Below are 9992 nucleotides of genomic sequence, written 5' to 3'. Positions count from 1 at the left end.
GTAGATTATATCAGATTTGCAAAGAAACATATGCTCCAGTTCTGTTCGAGAGGTACTGCGCAACTTTAGGAGCTGAGGTGCCCAATGTTAACTGGCGAACAAACTAGAGCATATATTTCGATAGAAAGCGTTTATAACGTATGATACAAAATGATACAAATTTGGTATATTTGGCTGAGTAAATCAAAAAAATTATCAACTTGCTTAACGAAATCAATTCATGTCAGGTCATTTGTGACGACACACACCTAATCTAAGAGTAAATAAATATTTAAGGTTGCTATATTTAATTGTGATAGTGTCGAAACAAGGGAACATAACAATTATTATTAGTTTACATTGTCAATTTTATAGGTTTAAACTTACTTTAGTCATTAGGATGGTACTGTTTACGTGAAATTCATGTTTAGGGTTATCCTATTGAAACTGACCATTACTATCCATTAACTTAATTTTGATTGTTTTTAATGTGTTAAACATATAATAGTATTACTACAATAGTTGCATATCATTGTTTGGAAAATCATGAAACTGTTATGCATTTAGATATTGAGATACATACAGAGGTTGCTCAATGCATTTTCATGAGATACATACAGTAGCTGCAAATTCTTTTTCTTAATTTTTTAATGCTATTTTGTGAGATACATACGGCGGTTGTCTTGTTATGTCTCAATTTCTTAATGGTATTTTCTGCAATAACCAATGTTATTCCGTTAGATACATTATGCCGACGCCAGTTTTTTTTCCAGGAATTCCTCAGTGCAATTTCGTGTGACAACTTATGTCATTTAGGTCCTGAATTATGTTTGTTCGTGAGATGTATAATGTACAATTTTGCATCCATTCCAACACCCCTATAAGTATCTGAACACAACAGACCTATTGAAGAGAAATAATTCCAGTCTCAATAAACATTTGGTTGATCGGCTCTTTTTTCCATCATAATGAACCAAATCACATGCGTATGAAGAATACTCTCTAGATGGCCCCAAATCGGCCCTATCAAAAAGTCATGTTATGCATATTCTTACATTTTCATTCTGTACATCTGAAAGTTACACCTTTGTAGAACTATGCACTAAAATTTGACAGCTTTCAATGTTGCACATGGTATCAATCAAATCTGAGCAAAAAAGAAAAGAAAAAAAAAAAAAAAAACGGGTACTTTTTTCACATGAAAATAAAACGAAAAATTCTATAACATTTTGTTTGATGGAAACTCTGTAGCTTTCAAATGTGTTCTTCTTAAACAGCCCTGCATGTAGCAAATGTGAGAATGAATAGCTTTCGTACATAAATGCGTCATTTATTTTTCAGTGATCATTCCTGTATGTCTACCCTTAACAAAATGCGCAAAACTCCTCTGAGAAGTCCAATATGTCATCCAACTAAAAGGCTTCTGAGTCTTATTGAATGAATATTTCACTCAAATCTAACAGTTCGTAGGCATTCAGTGCACTCTGTACATAAAACATGCACGCCGTGACCATTTACACTGAACAAAATCTTAAATTGTGTATCACAGCTGAGCTTTCTGGCAAAAACAGTCCCTATCTCTATAAAGAATGATTTTAATGTACATCACTGCCTGCTGAATGTTATTAACTGGTTAAATTTCTGCAGAAACCTTAATATATACCAAACGGAGAAACTACAACACGAGCTCCTAATTTTTGCCTGATGAATAATATCTATTGAAGTGACCCTGCGTGACCCTGCGTGTGATGGAATCAGAAACTTCTGTGTGACTGGAAGGCCTGCGGCCGAACTACATCTGAAATATAAGTCAAGCTATCTCAGATTGACTACTTTATTTGATTGCATGTATGTGCAAAATATATTTCAAAACAATCTGACTGCAAAAATAGGTGAAATGTAAAAAAGTGCCCTTCAAAGTAACTTTTCTACGGATATTTCTACCACAATCTCCTTGACCGATACTGAAACTGTCATAATGTAATAAAAGAGCTCAAATTCAATACTTACACATGTATAATGTGTCATAACATACAATTTGAATAACAAAACTATAAATCACAAAGCAGTCTGACCAAATTATGGCTTTAATGACTGCTGGATCTGAAGAAATTTTATCTGCTTTCAGGTAAAATTAGCTACAATCTGAACTGAGTATTCACACTGGGAATACAGCCTACTGTATCAAGTACTATGAACAAAATCCTGTCCAGTTTCATGGTAACTTATTATAATGTAATCCTACTAACACACATGCTTCAGAAAATAGTCATTTTGACAAAACTGGTTGAAATAATGTTATTCCACTATATTTCAAAATTATTTTTTTTTCTTCTTTTTTCTTTTTCTTCTTTTTGTTTGTTTGTTTGTTTCGCTTGCCGGTGCAATTTAACGAAGTCTATTTGATTTTAAAATATCACAAAGAAGTACCCGATTTTGACAGAAAGCATCTAAAAAGGAATTATTTACCCATTCACAACACCGAACAATTGTTATGGACTTACAAAGGCGGTCAATCCCGTCTATGAGACAAACTTCACATTGTCCAAGCGCTCTCATTTCAGGCTTTTTGGTACTAAAAATGTAAGAAATCCAACAGAATAAGTGAATAAACAATTCAGTACCTCAGATATGATGATTCATACTCAATTAAGGAAACCAATATGCAAGTCTAATGTGTAAAGATCTGCCTTTTTTCCTTCAAAATCAATTAATATTTGCCAAATTCAGGCCTTATCTGTTCCATTTTCAAGTCCTTGAACTGATTTTTCTTGCACAGGTTATGATTCCACAAATTGCTCTATTTAGACTGTGTGTACTGTGCAAATTCAAGTAACAAAAAAGAGCAATTCAGTGTTAACAAGAACAGAAGATATACATATCCAATCCTTGGTCAGATATCCTCGGCACAGCTTATATTTCTAAAAAATCCAAGACATATCTCATCTCGACATTTGTAATACCCCATTCTGTTTACCGCATACCGGTTTCAAACAGAGAACTTATAAAAATGCATTTCATGCATGAAAACCTGCAAAATTAGAAAATTTCCAGAAATAAGTATACTGACAGTAGGAATTTTCACATTTTCAAGTGCATATATACCTCTTACACAAACTGAAGCCATATCAGCAAATGTTACGATTAATCCAAATATTTATCAAATGTCTATGCCTACCGGCCATTCACTGTCAAAATTTTATTGTAGATTGATGTAGATTACTAATAGTTTAGAAAATACCGAAACTTGCGCAGTTTGCCCTCATTTTGACCCCTTACCATTGGCCCAAACTGACCAATTCTGACCAATTCAAAAACCCTTCTGTTTGACCAATTCAAAAAAGCACAGGTTTTAACAAACTACTGTGCAAACCTCTGGTTCGACCGATTAAAAAAAGACCCACAGGTTTTGAACCCAGTGAAAAAATAAAAAGTTTTAAATACATATAATATAAGTGAGTAAAAAACAAGTATATTGTGTAAAAGAAAGGAAATTTACTAATAGTATAACTCCTCAATATGTTACAACAAAAAATGGCAGACTTATGTTAAGAGCTCAGTGTGCATCCTGCGGTAATATAAAAACACAGTCTGTGAACTGCACTGGAGGTGCAGCGAAGCTCGCCGGAGGAATAATTGATATTCATAAAGCAATGTTACGTTTATTACCTAAAAAGGTTTAACACTTCCAGGATATAACTAGTGTGGACCATGAAATCCTTTAGATAATGGACCTCCTATTAATGAACTAGACGCAGTATGTATGGACCATGACTTTTGCTACGACAGTGGTGTAAAAAAGGTATATGTGACAAGCAAATTCTTTCCAACTTAAATAAAACTCAATCAAAAACATTTGAAGAAAATATTGCAAAACATTTAGTTGTTAAACCAGCAATTAAAACGAAATACAAACTTGGGCTCGGGAAAACATAAAAAAAACGGGAAAAAGGAGTAGAGTATTTAATCAAAAAGACCCCTGAAATAACATGGAGTGATGAACTAGCAGAATAATTACATAAACCAATTAAACGAGAATTTATGAAACGAAGAGTGATAGTTAGTGATATTGATGATACTTGGTCCGCTGATTGAGTTGATATGCAAACTTTTTCAAAATATAATAAAGGTGTGAAGTACTTGTTAACCGTTACTGACGTGTTTAGCAAATATGCTTGGGTTATTCCATTAAAGAATAAAACTAGAGAATCTGTAACTGAAGCATTTGAAAAAAAATGAATTCTGGAGCTTCAGCTCCTGATGAGCTTTACCCTCGGCCTGAAGGTAGAACATCTACAAATTTATGGGTAGATAAAGGAAAAGACTTATAATAAGAAGTTTGAATCATTTTTGAATCAAAATAAGATGAACATGTATCGTACATTGAATGAAAAGAAAGCTGTAGTAATCGAAATATTTAATAGAGGTTTAAAACGAATAATGTGGAAATATTTTACAGTAAATAATACTTACATTTATTTAGATAATTTACATGAAATGGTTGATAAATATAACAAAACTCAGTAGGCCAGATCAAATGAAAAGCTGTGAACACAGTTGTGACTCAGTCTTTATGAAATTTGATCAGAATATTTGTCTTTATGATCTCTAGGTCAAGTTTTAATCATGGTCTTTTAGGGTAAAAAAACAAGGTCACATAATCAAATCAAAGGAAATGTTTGTGAACACTCTAAGACTACAGTTGTGACTCAATCTTTATGAAACTTTGTCAGAATGTTTTTTGTTGATGATCTCTAGGTTAAATTTGAAACTGGCTCATTTGGGGTAAAACAACTAGGTCAGGAAGCCAGATCAACTCTGGTAAGCGATATATAGGGCCATCATGGCCCTATTGTTTCTATAAAACTGCGTGTACATTTGGTGAAGAAATATCATAAGTACTTTAATGTTCAATTTATATTTTAACATTATGTACGATAAGTAAATACTTAAAGGTCTTTTGAATTTACAGAAGATTACTCTTTGTTGACTCTACCTGACAATAATTCATAATAACTATGCTCTTAAGTCAGTGATTACGATCTTAAGTCAGAAATGCCTGAGAGACCTTCAGTCAGATTGTCTAACTTTGATTCAGAATAACTGGGACAAATAATTTCAGAATGCCTACGCCCTTAAGTTAAAACTACTGCGATCACAAGTCAAAATGACTGTTACCTTTATTCAGAATGATTTTGAATCAAGTAACTACAATGATAGTGACATTAATTCAGAATGTCTTTGAATCAAGTTCAGAATACCTATGCCTTTATGTCAAAATGACTGCGATCAGAAGTCAAAATGACTGTGACCTTTATTCAGAATGACTTTGAATCAACTTCAGAATGCCTATGCCTTTCAGTCAAAATGACTACGATCACAAGTCAGAATAACTCTGACCTTTATTCAGAATGATTTTGAATCAAGGAACTACAATGATAGTGACATTAATTCAGAATAAATCCATAATGACTGTGAGAGTTATGCAGAGAGCTTACCTTAACTTAGAATGACTTTCATGACTGATAAAATTGAGACTAATTTTCAGTGCAAAGAATAACTCTTATGTGAAGTTTGGTAAATAAAAGTCTGTCGACCATATAATGACAAAGTGTGTAGCAGTCGTCTAAAGATGAGAAGATAGTGCAAACTGCTTTCAGTGCAAAGAATATCGCTCAGATGAGTGTAGTAAATGATATTTACCTCCACAAACATGCAAATTCAAAGGAATAATTCAGGAAATCAGCACTGAACTTGTTGAAAAAGAGCCGTGTGTTTTTTACGTTTATTACCTAAAACAGTGACCATTTAAGGTCAGATGTCCATACAGGCGTAACCTTTAGCACGGTCTGGATTATTATTAATATGGGTCAAAGCCGTGTGTTTTTTATTAATTATAAAAACAAATAAATGCTTTGTTGTGTATAGTTACATTGTGAAAATAGTTGAGATGCGAGACACATTTTTGATAGAAAAATGTATCTCACTGCATTTTATACATTTATAAAATTATGCAACATTGAAACATTGAGACTAGAAATAGATAACTAAGCCATCAAAACTGTGGACTTAAAGAGTCAGTGCTGTTGCCATATACATGTGCAGTTACTTGTGTTACTGTAACACATTTCTTCTTATCATTTCAAACAGTGTCCAGACTTGACCACTGTCGTAATCTATTGTCCCAGTGTTAATGTCCATTTAATTGACCTGGGGGTTGATATTAATTACATGCATCATCTAAGCAATCTATGATGAAATTCACTCTCTACCTTTGCCCTATAACTTACAAACTGTACGGTCAAATTGAGTGGAAAAAATACACATTGTTTTCATATTTTAGCGAAAATACGCATAAATACCTCATTCAAGAGAAGGACATCGTTGAAGAAATAGACCAATAGCCGCAAGTAAAATGAATACAAATTGTGTATTTATCAATTTAATGTTACAATATATGGAGTTTATGAGCAGAAGCATTTTATCATTTTTATATTGAATAGTCATACATGGTTTTGGCGAATAGTAGAATAGTTTTTTTTATCAAGTTTTGCGACTAGACGGTCAGTACATATTTAGATGCATGTTGGATCAAATATTATTGCAACTGTTTAGGATAGTAAATGCATATTTGTAAGTATAAACATTTTTTTTCAGTGAAATTTGTGTCTTAAAGAAAATAATTTCAATAATGAAAACGTATTTCTCGCTTAACAAAAGCACGAAATGGAAGGTGCTTGAACGCATCCTTCATGCACCGTTATATATATTATTAAAAGTATTTCTTAAAAGTAGATTTCTGTCAACAAATGAATTTAATCATTCGTCTATGCTGCTTGCTTTTGAGTTTTAATGTCATGATATTATTCAGGCAGTATCTTAGCTATTCCATTTAAGGTCAGATGTCCATACAGGCGTAACCTTTAGCACGGTCTGGATTATTATTAATATGGGTCAACTTTGCTCATTTTGCAGAAGAAAATATATTTTATAACCAGGGTATGTTCTTTATAAAAACTTTAATTTATAAATCACTTGTGTTTTCCATATCACATAACACTTGAAGAACTTCACGTGTAAAATTTAAAAAAATCAATCAACCGTAAAGTCGGTAGTCCCACAATAGCCGCTTTGCACGAAATTCACGTGCATCTGTAATTAACAATTTTCTTTGTGAAATTTTATTGTCATTGGAAATATTGATAATTGGCTAACTCGAAAAACAGCATACAGTTTCAAAAATGTTGTTGGTTGCACCTCACGACTGAATTAAATTTAGCGCGAGCGCCCAATTTCGATGTTACAATGCAACGGACGCGCAGAAAATATAGCCTTTCAAACGGCTATTATGGGACTACTGACTTCATGGTTGATTGATTTTTAAAAATTTATCACTTCAAGATCTTCAAGTTTAACTTTGGTATGAAGAAACAATTCAAATCTGAAAAAAAAAATTTTTTCTTTATTTCAAAATATACCAGTTATACATCTGGATAGTTTCTTTTGTTGTTCAGTATATAAAGCTGCTCGAATTGTTACTCTACAATTCCAGTTTTTGTTTAGAGATTACTATTGACAATACGTGAGATATCTGTGAGATATCTGTGTACATTATACTATCATGTTTTCATTGATAATATATTGCCATGTCTTCCGGGTTATTTTGTGCAAAGTAAGTAATACAAATACGTACTAATTACTCGAAAATAATGTCATGGCTAGTACGGATTCATGTTAGATACATTTTTCATGAACAGATCATGCCGAATCATTATCATGTTCCGAAAAGAAACTGGATAGTATTTTTAAGCACGGAAAGTTCCAAGAATGTTCTTTACACGTAAATGAGAGTACATTAAACTCAAGCATAATTTGTCCTATCTAATGTTTTCTATAAGACAAACTTAGCTTTCTGAAAGAATATAGCTGTATAACAGTGGACGTTCTTAAATGTTCAGTACCGATCTTATCTTGTCATTAAACATCTTATCTCAAACGAAAATCAAATAACGTCTCAATTGTTTTCCATTTTGGTTTGCGTCTTTTGAAATTTTTATTTCCCGAAAGGCAATAATGACCTAAAGGTCGGAGTTATATTCAAAAAGCGTAAGAGTTTGTACAGTATAGATCATAAGATATCATAAGCAAATACATGAACTGTTTTTTCAAATTTTGAAAGCCAGTAACTTACCATAAATTTCCACCTTTCCGTCTGTACTCTTACGAATTCCTCCCATCCTGAAAATATAATTAAAATGACTTCAACACCATGATTTTTTTTTCTTTCTTTTAAATGTTATTTCAACAGGAGAAACATATGCACGAAATAAACGAAATTTGAATATTTGCTCCAATAAAATTAGGGAAGAATATAAGAAGTAGGTTTATCATATATTCTAACACGACTAGCAAATAACCTACATACATGTAGAGCAAAATCTATCTCGGGTCATTTTGCAATAAACCACTCGCGTGCAATGACGTCATCCGATCCAGGTTCGTAGTACGGTCGTTAAAAGTAGTTACCATTCAACGCTGTTGATACTAGTATGTCTAGTTAGAATCGAAATAATTAGTTCCCAAGTGTGATTTATCGTAGAATAATCCGAGTTTTTCGTTCTTATGCGAAACAATATATCACTCAGGCCTAAGGCCTTCGTGATATATTCTTACGCAGAAGAACTCAAAACACGGTGTATTCTACGATAAACCACGTTTGGGAACTTATTATTTCTTAAATAACCTAAGTTTAGAGTTCGGCCTTCGTGATATATTTGTACTCATAGGCCAAATTCAGATTATTCTACGATAAAACATATTTAGATACATATCATTGCTATTCAAACACGACATACTTCAAAAAATTGTAGACGAAAATCTTAGGAGAATTTTTATCAAACGTAAATAACAACAAAACTGCATCCTACGCCGAAATATTTAGTCAAAATTTATGTAAGTCATCAGCTGTTCGTCTTAGAATCTGTACCATAAACTCTAAATGTATAATAAAATTATCTAAGCAATTCACTTTGTCAATTTTTTTCCAGTAGAAGTGTGCGTTTATTAGACCTGGAGGGCGAACTTCTCTCTGAATTTTGCAAATAATGGACAAACAAAAACGCGAAAGTTTCATTCCTTTACCAACAACTAACATTCACCGCTACATCTGTTACAATGTAAAGTTACTGTATAAGAAATCACTTTGTCGAAATTACTACAAATCCTGCACAATAATGCAGTGAAACCCCGCTCTTTCAATTGATCATCTAATTTTCACTACTTACGAGATGACTTAAAATTGCTTTCATGAGCTATGCCCATACCAGTTTTTTTCCACCGTAAAGACGTGAGTACTGCCTATTAAATTCTGCCGACAAAGCTTGGAATGGGTTTCTAAGTATAAAAACAGCCTTTGTGTAATTCAATTTAAAAACACCAATCCGGCAATTTTCATGACTAGTACCTTCATTACTAGCAAGGTGAGTTTTCACGATGTATATATTTCCACTAGCTGTACACAAACCTGAACCTTTAAAGTTCCAATCAGTGTATATACTGCCAGTAAATGTACCTAAAATATATATTATAAACACTTGTCTAGTTTTCAACAAAATTGACAATTCTTTGTCATCATCCTAAGTAATTATGTCTGTAAATACATTAAACATGTTAATTCAAATTGTAGAACAATTGAATTTTTTTTACATCTAGCATATAGATAAAGTAGAAAATACTTGCATGTCACATTATTTTTCCAGAGCGTCCGTTTTTGTCTCCGTCAGTCACACACGTCAGATTATGTTAAAGCGTTCACAAAACAAACGTTTCTGTTATGAATGGTATTTATACGTAGAGATGAAAAAAATAAAGAAAATAAATAAAATCCATTTCGATCATGCATATATCCACTCATCATTAGTCAGAGAGGATGGTACAAGTTGTTAAAAAATCATTTAGAAGTACATACAGATTCAAAAGCAAAATGAAAGCAGAGTCGGTTTGATAAATACAAT

The sequence above is a fragment of the Mercenaria mercenaria genome, unplaced genomic scaffold (genome assembly GCF_021730395.1).
Source record: "Mercenaria mercenaria strain notata unplaced genomic scaffold, MADL_Memer_1 contig_677, whole genome shotgun sequence".
NCBI classification, from domain to species: domain Eukaryota; kingdom Metazoa; phylum Mollusca; class Bivalvia; order Venerida; family Veneridae; genus Mercenaria; species Mercenaria mercenaria.
This window is presented reverse-complemented; position numbering follows the sequence as displayed.